At 43.7% G+C, this 19261-nt stretch overlaps 1 protein-coding gene across 1 annotated transcript in view; it reads right to left on the bottom strand.

Moving 5' to 3' along the window:
* The window catches only part of ARID1A (AT-rich interaction domain 1A), an 89434-nt gene that overhangs the window by 26555 nt on the left and 43618 nt on the right, over positions 1-19261 (bottom strand). The gene's annotated exons all lie outside the window — the stretch shown is intronic.

The following is a 19261-nucleotide window of genomic DNA, read 5'->3' as shown; positions in this document are numbered from 1 at the left end:
TTCTAAGTATCCCCAAATGCCATCTATGAAATGCTTCCTAAGCATCTGGGCAGCCAGCAAGAGATAAGGCACCGACAATCCTTTTTTCTTAGTTGATAAACTTTGTTAACAGCAAATAAGAAATGAAATAAATCTTTTAAATGAGCAGTTCCCACAACTGCCACAGTGACTTATACAAGACCAAGTGGGTCTGAAAATAGTCTGATCATAACTAGAAGTTATGAATTTTTAAAAATCCGATTAACCTCAATCTAACCCCATAATTAAGAGCTGATAAATTGTTTAAGATAAACTCAAGAAATCCTCTGGGTTTCCTTAAGGTTTACAACTCTCTTTCTTAACCAAAATTTACTCTACACCAGACAACAAACTGAACTAATATTTTTAGCCCACATCTTTTGGTCAAACATCAGAGGATGCAGAGAGGAAGCCAAAGTCCATCACATTCAATCTCACCATGAAAGAGGGCTAGCAACACCCTACAACAGAGTACTGCCTGATCCCCAACTAACAGACACTGAGAGCCTCAACCTTCAATACAACCCTCTAACTTACAACCATTATTATACTGTTTTGTTACAGCATCACTTAGCAACAAGCATGTCATATGAAAAAGTGGTTCCTGCTACTTTCAGTCATCTGCTATTCATCTCCATCAGATGCCCCCAAGTTTTTCTACTAAGTTCCTTACTTGTGCCCCCCTCCATCACGCAACACCACAATTGCTCTGTTAGATGATGATCCATGCTTCCAGTGGGTTATTATGTTGTCTGAATGCAGTGTGTTTTCTGCAGGGTAGCTTGTTAACCACCCTGAACAACCCAACAACGAAACATGAGTTTTCAAGGTGGCTTGTTCAGGAAAAATAACCCACACTGATTGGTTAACAAGCCATCCTGCGGAAAATGCACTGTGTTGAGACACGATAACTCACAGCTCAACAACAACCCATGGTTCAACAACCCATACTCAACCACTGCCATTCATAACATGGTTATGGAGGCACATTCAGAAGGTGTTACGTAGAGCTAGAAACAGCTCCTCATATTATACAGAACTATTAATTTTCATTTGTTAAAGAGCCAAATGGACGGGTACTGTAAGAAACAGGAGTCAGTGGACACCCTACAGAAGTTGCACATTAGAGGGCAGGCATGGACTGCAAGCGTAGGGGATAGGGGTAGGGCAATTATTCAAAGCAGGAAGACTTGAAAATGTGGGCCCCATGCCACACTTGAACTGATCAACCCCATTTGAGGTTAGGCCCAGCTCTCCTTTGAGTTAGGCCAAGCCTCACATCCTTCCCCTCCCAACAGTCCTTTCTCGTCCCCTCCCAAAAAAACAGGTGGTAGAGGTCTGGCCCACTCACCTGCTGCATGTTGCCCTCACCACCCCAAAGTAAGGTGTTTTTTTCCCCTTGAGGAAGGCAGATAAATACAGAGCAAGGGGGTTGGGCTGCCTGAATCTCCCAAATTGAATACTAATATAAAATAAAATAAAATATCAACATCTGAGCAGTCTTGATGGCTTTTAAGGATGAGCAAGTGGGTGCTTGTCTATCTCTCCTGCAGAAAAGTACACACTCTGAAATTATGGAGAAAGCAATCCGGTGATGTCCATAATTCCAAAACCACAAAAGCAACTTCCTTCACAAATTGCACAGGCAAAGTAATAAGAATGCTGATCTAGCTAACACAATTGCAAGCACTCTCCAGCATCCACCTGTCAGATAACAAGAGCAGTCCGTTCTCAGGTACGCGAGGGTTCTAGAACGTGGGGAAGCTAGAACGTGGGGAAATGCTAACAAGTGATAGTCCTGCAAGATACCCAAACTTCATTTAATTAGAAAGAGTTGGGATGGGGTGGGGGAAAGATGCTTGAAAATCAAGTGATCAAGTAACTAGTTTGTGAATCTAACAGGTATGTGATGAGAAGTGTATCAGAAGAAAACAACACTCTGCTTTCCACTGGAATCCATTAAGGCAGCCTGGGTGTTACAACAGAATATTTGCATGTGAGTCCATTTGCGTGTGAGTCCACTTCCTGGGAGGCTATGAATGTTAGGTTTTCCCGAGCAAGCACTTGCAATGAAAGATGGGATTGTGTACAAAGCTCCTATAAACAGAACTTTTATGAGATCCTATGAGCTCTCTACTGATGAGCACATGCATGATGGGAAAACAATGCTCTCAGGCTGAACTGAGAAAGACAGGCTTGAAGGCAACCCTAAACACAGCTCTTAAGTGCTCTTCATCACTGCCATCCCAAATATGAGCCTGAACTTAACAGGTTTTCATTTTGTACAGTATTTCTTCAGGGTACAAGTGCCCAATTGGCAATTTCAGACTACAGAGAAATTACCTTTCTTCTGGCCTGCCAATTAAAACTGAGCTACTCCTTGATATCCTAATCCAAAGCCCTTAAGTTTGTTCCCCCTTCTGTGGTGGAACTCCATTCTAAGAATGGCTTATTGGAGAGCAATCTTATGGCCCCAAAAAGGGAAGGATAGGATAGTTTGGATTCCTGGATCCGAGGTCAGAGGCAGCACTCTGACTTCGGACGCAGGAGTCTGAGTTCCGTTCCCCCACCCAGCCGACATAGAGTGAACCGTGCCAAGCGCCTCTCTGAACTCACAAAAGCAACCTCGGAGAGAAGGTGGGGTGGGGGAGTGGGCACTGAGGAAATGGGGTTATGAGTTATCCCCAGCCTTCTTCTCTCCCTCTCTGCAGAGCCCTAGCCAGACAGGCAAAAACAGCTGTCTAGCAAAAATGCAGAGCAGAAGAAACGCGGAGGTGATGGTCACCTCCACGCTTCTCCCACTCTGCGTGCGATGCCCGTCAGCCTCCAATGCTATATTCTTTTAGAACACCAGGTGAAAACCTTTTTATTCTCTCGGTATTTTAACAGTCTATAAATCAATTTTAACTTTGCTGTTTAAAATTTGTATTTAAAATTTGTATTTCTGTACTGCTGCTGATTTTATCCTGGCTGTGCTTTTATATTGTATTTTATATCATGTTTTTATACTGTTGGTTTTATACTTTGAATGGTTTTCATTTTCGTGAACCGCCCAGAGAGCTTCAGCTATTGGGCGGCATAGAAATGCAATAAATAAATAAATAAGTTTGGAGGCTGGCAGGCATGTGGATAGGACTGCGCCCGTAAGGTCTGTCTGGACTCGATCCCATAGTTGGCCATGAACTGGTTACAAGATGTTAAGAGTAGGATTCAGCCTGTGCCACCACGTAGCTCTGGACAAAGACGAACAGCAGGGAGGCCAGCCCTACCAGGCTCCTTCCACTGATACGGGAGTTTCACCTAAGCCCGATAAAAGCTTACTGACCCAAGCTCTCTTTGGCAACACCTTTGCCTCACCCTCTACTTCGCAAGAGCAGAATTGGAGAAATATTACCCTATCTGTGTGGGAGCAGCTTTCAGTGAGTGCCTCCCGTGTGGCTGGGGTCACATTTAAGTGAACCAAATGAAGGGGGTGGGGGCTGACTACATGTTCCCCAAAGAATCAGCACCCCACCATAAGAATCCCAGCAGCATGCCCATTCCATGGCAAGGATCTTGTGATCGGCCCTCACCCACATGATGGGATCATTAAAATGATGCCCTGGTCACGTGGGAGGCACTGGTGGAAAAGTACTTCTCACATAGCTACGGTTCTGTTGAAAAGGGCCCTGTCATACTGCATACTGTGGTAAAATATCAGAATAGAACCAAGAGCCCTATTGAACTGAACGGGGTCTGCATACATGAGATCATAAGTATTGCCTGGCTGGAACGGACTACACAAATCCATTGTTGCGTTTCTATCAATAACTAGTCAAAATGCCTCTGGGAAGCCCGTGAGTGGAGCATGGAGACGAAAGCCATCGCGTTAGCCCCAAGTATCTAGTAATGAGTACCTACTATGCTCTCTCCCATGCCATATACTCGCAGGTATTGTTAAAAGTAGCGCCACATTACACAAATACGTACAGGCACAAGCTCAAGCCAGAATATGCACTTATGACCCTAGAAGTCTGAAACTGAAGCTCACAAATATCTTCTAAAATCCTTGAATCACACCACTTTAAATTCCACTTGCAATATCTATTAAAGGTGAGGGTGTGGGGATTTTTGTCCAAGACATTTGGAGGGCACTTGTCTGCGGAAGACTGATACAGGGATAACTATAAATGCTTCCATGGATATGAAAGACCTGTGTAGAAAAAGTAAACTGGCGTGCATTTTACACACCTAAGGAAATTATCAAATGGCTGTTTCCCGAAGGTTGTGCTGGGGGGGGGGGGGGGCGTTCAGCTTCACCCCATGGTATTTATGCTTTCGGGTCCCACAGAGTTCCATCTTGTTCCCCATGCTACTTAACATCTACACGAAACGGAGGAGTGATGTTGTCCAGAGATTTAGATGCAGTGCCATCAGTATACTGATAACATGCAGTCCTATCCTTTTCATCACAACCAGGTGAGGCAGTGGAAGTGCTTAATGGCCATGGTAATGGACTCTCAATCCAGACAAGATGGAGGTGGTCCATCTGTCTGGGTGAGTGAGGTTCAAGCTGTTTTGGGAAGGGTTGCACTCCCTGTAAAGCAGGGCTAGGCAATGGGGCACTCATGGGCACCAGTGCACCCTTGGACACCTTTCTTGGCACCCGTAGAGTACTCTACCCTTCCCACTTTTTTAAAAAGAGTAACAATGTTTCTTACTGGCCGCTGGAATTGCTTCAAAGAGAGGTCCTCTAGCTGCTCCTATCCTCTTTTCTCATGAGCGCCTCTGAGCTGCACATGGGATTCAAATGAAGGTGGCAAGTGGCTGCAGGCCAATGCTTTCATGTGCAGTATGCCCACTGTGTGTTCGTGCCCAGGGTAATTTCTCAAATGGTCCAACATGACCACAGGGCCCTAATGTTTGCCTACCGTGCCCTGAGTTTTGCCTACCTGGCCCAAGTTCATAGCTTAGGAATGCTTATAGATCCATTTGTGTCATTAGACGCACAAGTGTCGTCTTTGGCATGGAACGACTTTTACCAGCTTAGTTAGGATCCTGCAACAGCTAAGACCCTATCTGGATAGAGAGCACCTAGCTTCTGCAAACCTTGCCCTGGTAACCTCCCATTTAGATTACTGCAATGCATTGTTTGTGGGGTTGCCCTTGAAGATGATTTGGAAACTTCAGTTAGTACAAAATATGGCAGATAGGGTACTGGCTGGAACTGGGGAATATGATCACATCATGCCAGTATTATATTATCTTCACTGGCTCCCAGTTCATTTCTGAGCCCAATTCAAAGTGCTGGTGTTAAACTACAAGGCCTTTCACAGCCTGGAGCCACAGTATCTGAAGGCACATCCCTTCCAGTATATTCCTACCTGAGACCTGAGATAATTATTACAAGCCCTGCTCCATCCTGAGGTATGGCAGGTGGCTGTTTGGGGGCAGCCTTTTTCAGCAATAGTTCCCTAGTTATGGGGAACTGTTGCTTTCCCAGAGAGGCCTGCCTGGTGCCTACTTTGTTATCTTCTCAGCATCTGGTGAATATGTTTTATTCACTCAAGCCTTTTAATCCTCTATATTTCTGCTGCTGTGCTTTTAATTAGTTTTATCTTTCCTGTTTATAGTTATTGTACTGTCTGATTTAGCCTCTGCTGCTTTTAATTGATTGCTTTATTAACCTGTTGCTGTTTTTATGTAGATTTTGAATTTTATGAGGTTTTTATTGTATGTCACCATGAGAACTGTAAGCTACACTTTCTAAAGAAATGTATTTATGCTTAGCTGAAATTTTATGTCTGCAAGTCATGGGAAAGGGTTTTACCAAGATCCAGTTCATTCAAGATGGAAAGTTATTTTACTGGACCATTTTGAGGTCCGATGCCATATTATAGAGAACATCCGAAAGCTTAGGCTATATCGGTCTTCTCTGAGCCACGTGCCCAAGGACTGCTTTCAGGAAATTGGAGCATGAAAGCAATAATAACCTCTTCCAACCATTAAAATCTATGGCTGGCCCGTCTTTGGTTCTTTGTTTTGGTGTTGTAACGTTTTTTAAAAGTGTTAAGTATTTCACAGTTAAAAGTCATTTTCAGAGATGTCAGCACTGATAGGTCAAAGAGAACAAAAGGGCCATAGGGGGAAAAACCCTGAGTCTGGTGGTTTATGCCAACCTCCCCTAATCTGGTGCTTTCCAGATGTGTTGAACTACAACTATTATCCACAGCCACTGGGGCTGACAAGAGTTACAGCCCAACACATCTGGAGAGCACCAGATTGGGGAAGGCTGGTTTATGCTTAGTGTGCAATAGCAACTTCTGATATCAAACTGGGAACATTAAGCATGTCATTGGTGAAAGATCCTTTTCCCTTGATGTTTTACCCTTGAGTTACAGAGCTACCCACAAACCATTAGATGAAGCATAAGGTTTTCCAACCTGGCCCACCCACAACACAACCACTATTACTTTGCTTCGAATAGTATCATGTCATCTTTTGCCATGAGAGGAACTCATATGGCCTCTCTTCCTGGTGCAATTATTGTGAGTTGCACATAACAGGCCACTGAATATTCTGGAGGATGGCCTGTTAGGTGCCCTTTGCTAGAAACCTCAGGCATTGTTAATAAAATAAATAACCTAAGAGATATAGAGAAGAGTATTTAAACAAGAGGGGAAGATCCAATAACAAGTGGTGCTCAGCTAAAGATATTGTTGCCATTAAGAAATATGTTAAGATGTACTAGAACTAGATAAAAGTACAGCAATTTTTGAAACAGTAAAATGTTTGCTCTGGATCATCTCAGAAGGTGTTCTTCTCTCCACCCAAAATATCTGAAATATCTTCCAAAGGAGATTTGTGAAGCTTCCTTTTTAATGACCAAGCTCTTGGCTAGCAAGGCCAATAAAAAGGCAGAGGTGACAATACCAGGAAATCCTATCTCGGATGTCTTCGTTCAAGAATGGTCTGTATAGGAGAACAGAAACGGAGCCGAAGACATTGCCATTCATCCTAAACAAAAAGACTATTCACACATTGTTCTAGACTCCCAAACGCATGTACGATGAACCACTTGTACGCAGTGGCACCATAGGGCTCAGGCCGACTGTAACCATGCATGGAAACCACTCTTTTGGTGGTGATGGTGGTGGGGCATCCCTGGTGATAGCAGGGATGTTACATCCCTGTAACAGCAATCAGCTCAAACCATGTAACTACAGAAGTAGTTATCAGCATAGAATTCTACCCATGTGGTTCAAGACGCCTGTGGTGACCATGTCACACTTTAGCCAGAGGAGGTAACCTGTGGACAAATGCGTCTTCCAGCAGGGCCTTGCTATCCAAAACGTTGACTCCAGTGATGTTGCTAATACAGTAAGAAGTATGTGTTGAAACGTCGTTTCCTAAAGCTCATCTTTTAAAGTTGAAAGGGAACGTGATGTGTCATGTGAGCCAATGAAATAGATCCGCATTTTAAAAGGTTTGAGTTCATTTTTAGGTTAACATCTAGATTTATCATTGCAGATGGGTGCAGAAACTTCAGCCCTCTGAGGGGCAAATCACAAGTAGTGGGGGGGAAACCTCACACACATACAAAATTGCACTCCCAATGTCTCAGCAGATTCTAATTCAAAAACCTGCAGTGCTTGTGGATTAAACTAGTGGGGCAGTTTAAAGATCTTTTTACAGAGCTACCGTGAACTACACAGTATCAATGCTAAGCAAAGCTCTCTCCTCTCTTTCTTTGAATTAAGCCAATAAGGCAAGAGAAAACAGGAGGTGCAAATCAACAGCACTAACTCTGCCAGCATGAAGGAAACGTCTTGGTCTGGATAATTTCCTCACGTGTTTTGAATGAGTGTGTGTGTGTGTGTGTGTTTAATGCATTTTATTGCTCATCTGCCATGCAGATCAAAAATGTTGGAGGGATTCCAAGTATTTCACACAGAAATCTCACACTCCAGGCTGGCTCCAACCCCAAAGCCTTCGTTTCTTCACTTGAAATACTGCCCAGTGTTATTTTGGGATGTGACCTGATAGCGGAAGCCCACAGGGACTCCGAAACTATAACTGTTCCAGCTGCGATTGGTTGCCCAATTCAACCTTATGCCAGCAGGAGTTTGTTCATGCTGCTGGTGAATAGGGAATCAGCCACTAACACCACCTTTTCACACCAAAACAAAACCATGCCTGAAATCAAACAGCCCCCGGAAAGGGAGGGCTAAGTAAGGCTGCCTCCAAGATGAAACTGGAATTCCCAATACAGCCAAATACAAGGCAACAGAACAGTCTCGGAACACGCTGTAAAGGTTTGGCTGTGAGCGTGTGGGGTTTTCGTTTTTGTTTTTTTAAATGCAAGTACTAGAAACCCCAGAGACTCCAGCATTATTAAGTCTGGATTAAAAGGTGCCATGTTTTATTAACTTATTAGGCTAATAACCTTTTAAGGATTTTAAGGCTGGTTTGGGGGGTCAAGTTGTTCTAACAGTAGAAAAGATTGAGGTCGATGCCATGATGTACTTCTATGGGATTTTGTGAAATGGTGAAGCCTTTGGCAATGATGGGCTAACTCACTCAGCCATTGGGCTGAGCTACTCAAGTTCTAAAGGGGAACACAAAGACTTCATTCTCTATTTACAATATTTATGTACCGCTCCATATCTAGACTAGAGTCCAGAACGGTGCACATGGGAATAAAACAGTAAAAAGATTAAAAACAGAAAATTAAAATTGTTCAATTTTAAACAAAGGACCAATAAAAACAGTGGCTGGTCAGTTGAGGAAGGCTTCCTGGAACCTAGCGTTGGCACCTGTGTGACCTCCAGGAGCATGGAGTTCCAAAGAGAAGGGGCCACCACACCAAAGGCTCTTCTCCTGGTGGACTCCAATAGGGCCATGTGGAACCACCAGGAGCATGATGCCCTCCAATGACTTCTGTGACCCTGTAGGTTGGTAAGGGAGAAGGTGCTCTCTCAGGTACCTTGGTCTCAAGTTGTTTTGGGCTTTGAGAAGGAGTACTCACATGGGCTTGAAAAACAGGAGCAAGGGGCCTGAAGTGAGGATTTGGGCTTGAAAAGGGAGTGGTCCAAAGGAACGGGGAGAAGAGGAGGCGAGAGGAAAAAAACCATAGAATCATAGAATTGTAGAGCTGGAAGGAGCCTATAAGGCTATTGAGTCCAAACCCCTGCTCAATGCAGGAATCTACCCTAAAGCATACCTGACAGATGGTTGTCCAGGTGCCTCTTGAAGGCCTCTAGTGTGGGAGAGCCCACGACCTCCCTGGGTCATTGGTTCCATTGTCGTACTGCTCTAACAGTTTGGAAGCTTTTCCTGATGTCCCACCGGAATCTGGCTTCCTGTAACTTGAGCCTATTAGTCTGTGTCCTGCACTCTGGGATGATCAAGAAGAGATCCTGGCCTTCCTCTATGTGACAACCTTTCAAATATTTGAAAAGTGCTATCATGTTTCCCCTCTGTCTTCTCTTCTCCAGGCTAAACATGCCCAGTTCTTCCAGTCTCTTCTCATAGGGCTTTGTTTCCAGACCCCTGATCATCCTTGTTACCCTCTTCTGAACATGCTCCAGCCTGTTTGCATCCTTCTTGAAGTGTGGTGCCCAATACAGGAGAAAAGAAAACTGGGAGAGAGAATGGGCACAAAGGGAGCTGCAGGAAACGCAGCCGTAAAGTGTTCCAGATTGAAACAGCCAGCCTAATCTTTGGTGGCAAGACCCCAGCGTAATTATAATTAGGTAACTCACTCAACAGGACATACACATCGAATATACACGTTAGACAATATCTAGCTGCAAGTGTTCCCAAACAGTACAAGGTGGCATAGAATCAGATGCCCAGTGGCACAAAACACCAGATATCTAACATTAAGAAGTGAACATAAGAGCTGTGCTGGATCAGACCAAGGGTCCATCTAGTCCAGCACTCTGTTCACACAGTGGCCAAACAGCCATCGGCCAGGGATGAACAAGCAGGACATGGTGCAACAGTATCCTCCTGCCCATGTGCCCCAGCAACTGGCACACAAAGGCTTACTGCCTCGAATACTGGAGAATGCACACAACCATCCATCCATTCATAACCTTTCTAAACTGTTGCTTCGCAGCTTTAGGGCATATGGTATAAACAAGTCAATTTCTTGATAATGCCTCTGCAGATCCAGGACTATATGCGCATTGTGTTGCTTTAGTTAGATTAGGATTTAAAAATAGGATTTAAATGTTAGGAAACGTAATAAAACATGTTGTACTTGAAATAAAGCTAGCTCTAGATTCATAATAATCTGCTCATAAGAATGAATCTGTTACTTTAAAACTTTCTAAACTATATACAGGCTTCTACATTTTCACTCGCCACGTGAACATGCTACCAGCCCCAGTGAGCATGACAAGTGACCAGCCTTCCTCCTAACCTTGGACCTGCAGAGATGGGCAGGGATCATCCAGACGCTTGTACAGGAATTCCGCCCCCACTATTGGGGTTCGGGCTGCATGTTCTGGGCAACGGTGTAGCCAAAGCACCTGTGTGCCTTGGTCACACAGAGCCAAACACAGCCCCTTCCCCTCCCCTGCTCTGCAGCACAAGAGGTGGTAGGGGGCTGCCACACCTTGGCAGCACCACTCTGAGCACCTCGCCTTTCCCCCCAAAAGGGCTGTAAGAGGGCTTTTTTTGACAGCTACACTCAATACCTTCCTAGGAGGCAGGAAAGGGACAGGAACGTGGCTACCACAACTTTGGGGTTATTTCCAAGGAAGCTATAAACAGCGGATCCTTGCTTATATGAAAATATTTGGAGAGAAAGTGCATGTGCACACGGCTAAGCTGTTGGACTGGGAGTCAGGAGATCCGGGTTCTAGTCCCCACTCAGCCACGGAAACCCATTGGGTGACTTTGGGCCAGTCACAGACTCTCAGCCCAACCTACCTCACAGGGTGGTTGTTGCTGTGAGGATAAAATGGAGAGGAGGAGGATTATGTGTGCCACCTTGGGCAAATTGGAGGGGGAAAAAAAGCAGGATATAAATGTAAAATGTACACGCTTTCTCCAACAATGCTAACTCTATTGCATAAGCATAAACTTGTTATGGAGTAGATCATGGAATCATAGATCAAGCGGTTCAGCTCTTCTCGTCTTCTACAAGAGGCTTATTCATTTTTATAAGCCCTCATATTCTACTGCAACCAGAAACATATTCAAGGTATCTTTACATCTTAGCCTGAGCGAAGAATTTTTGCCAATGTCTAACTTCAATGAAAACGCCTAGCTTTCATGGCTGTGGAGATGACCACTAGTGGCACTGCCATTGAAGGTAAGAAATGAGGCAGAACAGAAAAAGACAAGAGAATCTTGTAACACGTGGTTTTCAGGCCCATCCTTGATTCTCTCAAATAAAGGGTTCTAAATTAGAATAAAGGAACCTACTTAACAAGTTCAGTCTGGCGTGCATCATAATCGTGAAAGCAACATGCAGGATCCTACATTACGCAAGTCTCAATGACTTAGTTTACATCAGGCTTCCCCAATGGGATGACTGCCAGATGCTCTAAACCACAACTCCCAGCATTCCAGACCATTGGCCATGCTGCTAGGGCAGACAGGAGTGGAAGCCCAAAACATCTGGAGGGCACCCGGTTGGGGAAGACTGGTTTACATCTCCCCCCTGCATCTCTTGGCAAATGATTTTCAGATTATTATACTAGGATTATTATACCACCTTGTGTTTGCGCAAGCCTATGTGTTTGTGCAGGTGCATAAATGTCTCACAGTTGTAGTTCCCCAATTGTACCATTGCAATTTCACCAGGAGTTAAGTCTACAAATTTAAACAGGAATTGTGCGCAAGAAAGAATAAAGCTGGCAACTTTTGGGGTTCCTTCTTAAAATGTACACATGTTCTGGAAGTGTTTTTTTTTTTAAAAAAAAAAGCCCCCCTAGAATCATTGTGCAAAGTAATAATGCACCGAGGACTCCTTTATCATTGTGACAGCATCTCCATCCAGCTGATATGTACATTAAATCACCTTTAAAAGAAAAAGAAGGGCAGAAATGATGGAAGGAGCATTTTAATTCATTCTCTCTCTTTCAACAGAGGGAACTCTCCATTTCTCCTCCTTCGCAATAGGAGTTTCTAGCTTCTCTACAGTACATCTGTACTGACATTGATTGTTTCAGGATGGAAACCAGAACACGCCGAGGGTTTTGAGGCTGAAAAAGGAAGCAAAAGCTCCTTCTTCTAGTCAGGCTTTAGACAAAACTGGTAGAAGCTGCTTGCTGTATCTGCAGTGCAGGGAAGAAGGGCTTGGAAAAGAGGCTCTGAGGAGGAGGAGCTTGGTGTGTGTGTGTGTGTGTGTGTGTGTGTGTGTGTGTGTGTGTCACACGAGAAATTTCACTATAATTGCAAAAAATAACCCATCTAAGCAAGTTATCAGAGGGAGGGGAGAGAGAATGAATGGACTCTTCAGCTGTTTTGGTGAAACTAGGGACAGAAAAGGGAAGGGAGAAGAGCTGCTGGTTTTACCACACTCCTTCAACTAAAGACCTTGAAAAAAAGGGGGGTTAGAGCCAGCACTGCTACTGCAGCAGCCATTGATTTTTCAGAGGTCGATACTCGACTCCCACAGATCTGCTCAGTAGGCGCGTTAATCACATCCACTGCTTCTGCTCAACACCATTCCTCCCCCCCGCGCCTTTTTTTTAAAAAAAAGAAATACCTATAAAAATACATCCTCAAAGCTCCAGCAGTAAGTAAAGACTGATAAGTCTCATGTCCTTTTCCCTTCGTTTTAAAGAGGAACACTGAGCTTGTGGTTGAAGGCACAAAGTAAGAGGGGAAAGCATCATGACAGATGCGCTCAACAAGATGTCGCTGGAGGAAAAGCCCACCATATGCAGGAAAGCCAGCGTTCTCCTCTTCCTGGGGGACTGAGAGAAATGGATCTCTTCTGCAGGCAGCAACCCTCCAAAAGCTAGTTTCTACTTAACCCTTCAAGGGCCCCTACATTGTTAAAAGTGAGATGCAAAATACAGGTAATGGGCAAGGCATGTAATTTACACAGCAGTGTCAGAAAGGCTCAGTAGTTTGACTCCATCTCGCCAAGAGTAGTTAAGAGCCTGGTGCCAGCAGCAATTCTTATCCAGCTGGTCTCTTGCAATGTTCTGAGAAAGCCTGCCAGGAGTGACCCAGACTTGCTCCAGCTTGAAGCCGTCCTTTGCTACCTGCCACAGGGGCACTAGCGCTGCCTCTCAGATGAACAGTGCTGTTGCCATCCATCACAAAGGAAGTGGAGACCTGGCTCAAACTGGGAAGCTGCTTGTGTTACTGTCGTCTGCCAAGATAAGCTAGGAAGGGGTCCATTAAGAGGAGGAAGGAAATCAAAGAGACAACTGCTAACCCAATTGCGCTGAGCACCGTAATCCCCAGGTTTCTAGAGGGTTAATCATGGAGTCAGTGGCCCACTGACGACCAACAAATGTACTGCAGCATAAGGCTTTATAAGTGTTAACCTATGTTGGCAGGTATAGACACGTATGGGTATTTGATATATATTAGGGTGACCATATGGAAAGGAGGACAGAGCTCCTGTATCTTTAACAGTTGTACAGAAAAGGGAATTTCAGCAGGTGTCATTTGTAGGCATGCAGCACGTGGTGAAATTACCTCTTCATTACAACAGTTAAAGTTGCAGGAGCCCTGCCCTCTTTTGTATCTGGTCAAGAGGGCAGGGCTCCTGCAGCTTTCACTGTTGTGATGAAGAGGGAATTTCACCAGGTGCTGTGTGCATACAAAGGACACCTGCTGGAATTCCCTTTTCTCAACAACTGTTAAAGATACAGGAGCCCTGTCCTCTTTTCCGTATGGCCACCCTAATATATATGCAAGGAGGTCAGAAGGAAAGGAAATGTAAAAAATACAGACTGTGTCAATCACATTCAAGTTTAAAAGTATGAAAACAACACTAACACAGACACTGCTCCCTAGTATTCTAAGTTAGGGAATCACATTTATGTTCTGAGCTGCAGGGAATGATCAAAGACACTGAGGCAAAAGTTTGTACTTAACAGAGGCAAAACATGGGTTGAATATTCAACCCCGATTGAGAAATTGCTGCATGATTTCCAAACTCAGATACTATGACCTCGTTGCATGTATGAAACTCATTGGTTTAAAAACTGATGGATTGTTCTCCACGAGTGGGAGAGGGCCTCTTCTGCTTTTACTCAGAACCCAGCTCCTGCTGAGCATGATATCTGAACCTAGACCACTGGGTTGTTTAGGGGCTAAACAACCAAGCAGTTAACCCATGGTTTGTTGCTAGCTGGGGAATGCTGGGGGTTGTCAGGCTTTTTTTATGTCCAACATGCATAGGATTATGCCCTTATCTGACACAATTGCTCACATCCATTCTGATTTGGATGACACTATTAACACAATGCCTGTTATAAGAAATGTTCAATGTCTAATTTCATGGGATCTGTTTCAAATACGATTGCCTGAAGAAATGGACAAAATCTTTGGAGAAATGCATTCAACCATCTGCCTAACTGACCTTTGGTGAACGGTAGTTAGAAGAACAATTGAGCCAAATGTTATTGAGTATCATTAAAGAGGTTTTCTGCAAAAGCAGCTATCAGTGTCACTCGACCCATCCAATGAAAAAAACAAAACAAAACTAATTGAAATTCCAATTTCTAAGTGATTAGGCAGGTAGTGGTGAAGCATCTCCAGGATTCCTTGGAAGAAAGAGATTTTCTTGACCTGTTTTTAGTTAGGGTTCATAGCAGAGACCACCTTAGTGACACATATGGACGAACTTTGTCTATAGCACAACAGGAAGAGCAGGACCCTGTGGGTGCAACTTTCGGCAGATTTGATATTCTTGGCCATCAAATCCTTCTGGGTTGCCCACAACCATGAGGGCATGTTTTTTGTAGCTGCTTTGCTCCCATCTTACCAAACGACGACAGAGGAATTATTATTATTATTATTATTATTATTATTATTATTATTATTATTATTATTTTATATAGCACCATCAATGTACATGGTGCTGTGCAGAGTAAAACAGTAAATAGCGAGACCCTGCCGCATACGCTTATATTCTAATAAAATCATAATAAAACAATGAGGGGAAGAGAATGCAAACAGGCACAGGGTAGGGTAAACAGGCACAGGGTAGGGTAAAACTAACAGTATAAAGTCAGAACAAAATCAAGTTTTAAAAGCTTTAGGAAAAAGAAAGGTTTTTAGCTGAGCTTTAAAAGCTGCGATTGAACTTGTAGTTCTCAAATGTTCTGGGAGAGCGTTCCAGGCGTAAGGGGCAGCAGAAGAAAATGGACAAAGCCGAGCAAGGGAAGTAGAGACCCTTGGGCAGGTGAGAAACATGGCATCAGAGGAGCGAAGAGCACGAGCGGGGCGATAGTGTGAGATGAGAGAGGAGAGATAGGAAGGAAAAGCTTTGTAGGTCAACAGGAGAAGTTTATATTGGATTCTGAAGTGAATTGGAAGCCAGTGAAGAGATTTCAGAAGTGGAGTTACATGGTCAGAGCGGCGAGCCAAGAAGATGATCTTAGCAGCAGAGTGGTGAACAGAAACCAACGGACTGATGTGAGAAGGAAGGCCAGTGAGAAGAAGGTTGCAGTAGTCCAACCGAGAGATAACCAATGCATGAACAAGAGTCTTGGCAGAAGAGACAGACAAAAATGATCGAATCTTGATTATATTAGGAGACGACAGCTCTAACCCACGGAATTTATCCTATAGTATATGGCAAAGTTTCATCTTGTCCTATTTTTTTTAAAAAAACAAACAAACATCTATATAGAACCAGGGAGAGAGATTATCTGCTTTAGAGTCATCAGTATTCTAATGACACCCAACTCTACTTTTCATTGTGGAAGATATAGGAGGAGGAGCCAGTTCTTTGGACAGGTGCTTGGACACCATTACAGGTTGGTTAAGGGCTGAGATTCAAATCCATATTGATTGATTACCTCCGAGGGAAAGTCAGGACATTGCTAATAGTGGACCACAGCTTTCCCCCAAAAGAGATTCAGCCATGGGGCATCCTACTTTAATATTTGATTCACACTATCATCTCAGATGCTAAACCAGCTGCAACCCTTTCGCTTGGATCAGGATCTTCCTTTCGTTTGTCATGCAGTGATAAACATCCGCTTGGAATACTGCAACACTCCGGAACTAGGTTGCCCCTGGAAATGGTTTAGAAGCTTTAGCTACAGCAGACTGCTAGATTTTCATTATTATTTTACAGGAGTTGCAACTAATGTTACCTTCGTCTTAGTGCAGGGCAACTATATGCCTATTCTTTTCAGAGCTTTATTTAACTTGCTGGACCTTGGCTTTATAAAGTTCTTAATGGCTTGGGTCCCAAATACCTTAGTGAAGAGATATGATACATAATGGGAGAAGGAATACTCCAAGTCATCTGGCAGGGGCTTGGTCTCCTTTTATACTACCTAGAACAAAGAGCGTTTAGAGAAGGGCTTTTCCCACGGTGTAGTGCAAACTCTACAGAATTACCCCCACCCTCCACAGGGATTTAGATTCTCCCCCCCGCCCCCATCCCTCCTTGTGCAGCTTTCACTGTCAGGTGAAAACTTTTTTCTTTCTGCCAAAGCATTTCCTGAGTTCACAGAGTTTGCTGGCCTTGTGTTTTCTTGATTTTAGGGTGGCTTTATTGTTGTTGTTGTAGTTTTTTAAAAAAGATTTTATTGAGTGCTTTGTTGGAAAAGGCAACAGAAATTTTATAAATAAAAAATGATTGCTTGGTGGGGGGATATGCAGTTGCTATGGCAATAGCTTTTGCTGTCTTCACTGCTCTTTCAATACAAGTGGGGACCTGTGAAAAATGTCACAGTACATGTGTCATACTACTTCTTCTTTGAAACCATCCCTTCTTTGACTTTTATTACAAATCAACAAATGACATTTTGAAAAGCAGAGACCCATGAAAATTGGGAAGGGGAGGTGGAATTAGGCTCTGAGGAAGTCTGCCCTCTTACGGCTTAAAAGACCTGGGGTTTGTAGGTGGGAGGTATAAGTTTAGAAGAGGCATCCTCAACATCCATGTCCTCTCCAAGGCAGGGATAGGCAGAAGGAAAATCTCCAGATGTTTTGGATGTCAATTCCCAGAAGCCCCTGACAACATGACCAATGCTCAGATATTAGGAACTGAAGTCAAAAATATCTGAAAATATTTTTTATGCTCACCCATCCTCTAAGTCCAATGCCGCTGCTGCCACCTTGACCTTGATCTACCCATCTGAATTTTAAGATGTCTGGCTGGCTGTTATTTTAATAACGTATTAGTTTTTATATGTTTTAATCAGTTTTATGTATTTTATAATATTTGGTATTCCATGTTGTTTCTCGCCTCGATCCAGAGGGAGAGGCGGGTAATAAATGAAATTATTATTATGATCATCCATTGAAGTATGAGGAGACGGTCCTTAGCATATGAAGCTTCATGGAATTAATTTCTCTCTTTAATTGAATGGCTGGATTGTGCACATTTGGTCCTTTTTTACTTTGGTTGGGGGCATATTATATTCAAATGACTTACAATATTGGTCATCCTGCTACATAGAATGCTACAACGTGTTTGGATATGAAGGATCTCGTCTGTGCTTTGTTTTGACCAGATGGACCTTCCAAGGCCACAGAACTGAAATTAAGCTGCTGGCCTTGATGGAACAGGTTAGCTGAGAAGCAGCAGCCATATTCCCAAGACATCCTCTGGGTAACTATGGTAACCAGCCTATTGTGGCACATTGGTCATATGCCACGCTAATTATTAGCCACAGGAGGTCAGAGGTGGCTAGGTAAGTCATTTATAGATATGTCACTTTTTGTCATTCCAAGCTTCAGGAGCATCTTCATTCCTGGTCAAGTGAACCAGACACTAATGGATGGGTCTTTGCAGAAATAGGGAAGTACAATACATATGCAGTTCCCTTGTCATTTCCAGTATTCAAGAAATAGGAAATGCTAACTCTGCGTAAAGTGGCTTGGTCCAAAAGCTGGGGGCAGAATGGGGACCCTTTGAACAAAGGAACCTCAGTGACGGTAACCGGGTTCCCAGTTTCGGGTTTCCATCTTCAAGACCTTAACAACGAATCTAGTACCTGCCCTCTATGTACCCCATTTATAACGACTGTGCTTAAAAAGATAGAAGCTGTGTGCAGGGGTGCAGAACAGAAAATCAAGTTTTAATTGTGTTTGATGGTGATAGGCGATGCATTGGACATACAATAGAACAGTCTTCCTCAATTTGGTGCCTGCCAGATGTCTTGGACTACAACTTCCACCAGCCCCAGCCAGCAGAGCCAATGGTAAGAAATGCTGGGAATTGTAGTCCCAAACGACTGGAAAGTATCATGTTGTGGAATGATGCAATACAGGATCATGGATTACATTTAAATGGGCTTATAAAATTACTAAATTCAGTCCAACAATGCTATTTTATTGAGTTATTAAACAGAATTCTGTGAATATTGGAATTGGACGTTTGACCAATATAGAATTTGGGGGCACTGTTCTGCAGCGGTTCCCATCCAATTTGGCTGAGTGTTCCCAGAAAATGGTGCTGAAGAACTGTTGCTTGACACCCTGGCCTTTGAGGTTCCTCAAGGCTCTACTTATTCCCTATGCTGTTTAACATCAACATGAAGCAGTTGGAGGTCATTTGGAGTTGGGTTTCATCAGTGCACTGATGATAGCCTGCTTTAGCTTTCCCTCTCAACTGATGCCGCCAAGGAGGATGTGGAAGTCTTAAATGCAGTGAGGGATGGATGTGGGTGAGCAGACTGAGGCTCAATCTGGATAAGACAGAGGCCCTCCTGGTCAGTAGATAATAACCCATGGTTAGGAGTACACTTGTTCTGGATAGGACAGCACTCCTTCCAAAAGATCAGATACGCAGGTTGGGGGTGCTCCTTGATCTAGTGCTGCTCCTGCCAGATCAGGTGGCAATGATGGCCAGCTTTGGCTGTTGTACAATGGCGCCTCTTCTTGAGGAAGGAAGTTCTAACAATAGCAATCTCTGATTTAATCACCTTCCGCTTAAGATTACTGTAACCCATTCTACTTGGGGCTGCCCTTGAAAATTGTTCAGACTTCAGCTAGTGCAAAATGTTGCGGCTAAACATTTTGTCTAGCACATACTTTGGATATCACATTATAATGGACCTGGATCAACTTCACTGGTTTCCATTTTGGTTCCAGGTAT

The sequence above is a fragment of the Elgaria multicarinata genome, chromosome 13 (genome assembly GCF_023053635.1).
Source record: "Elgaria multicarinata webbii isolate HBS135686 ecotype San Diego chromosome 13, rElgMul1.1.pri, whole genome shotgun sequence".
NCBI lineage: Eukaryota > Metazoa > Chordata > Lepidosauria > Squamata > Anguidae > Elgaria > Elgaria multicarinata.
The sequence above is the reverse complement of the archived record's forward strand: the minus strand, read 5'-3'. Positions and strand labels throughout refer to the sequence as shown.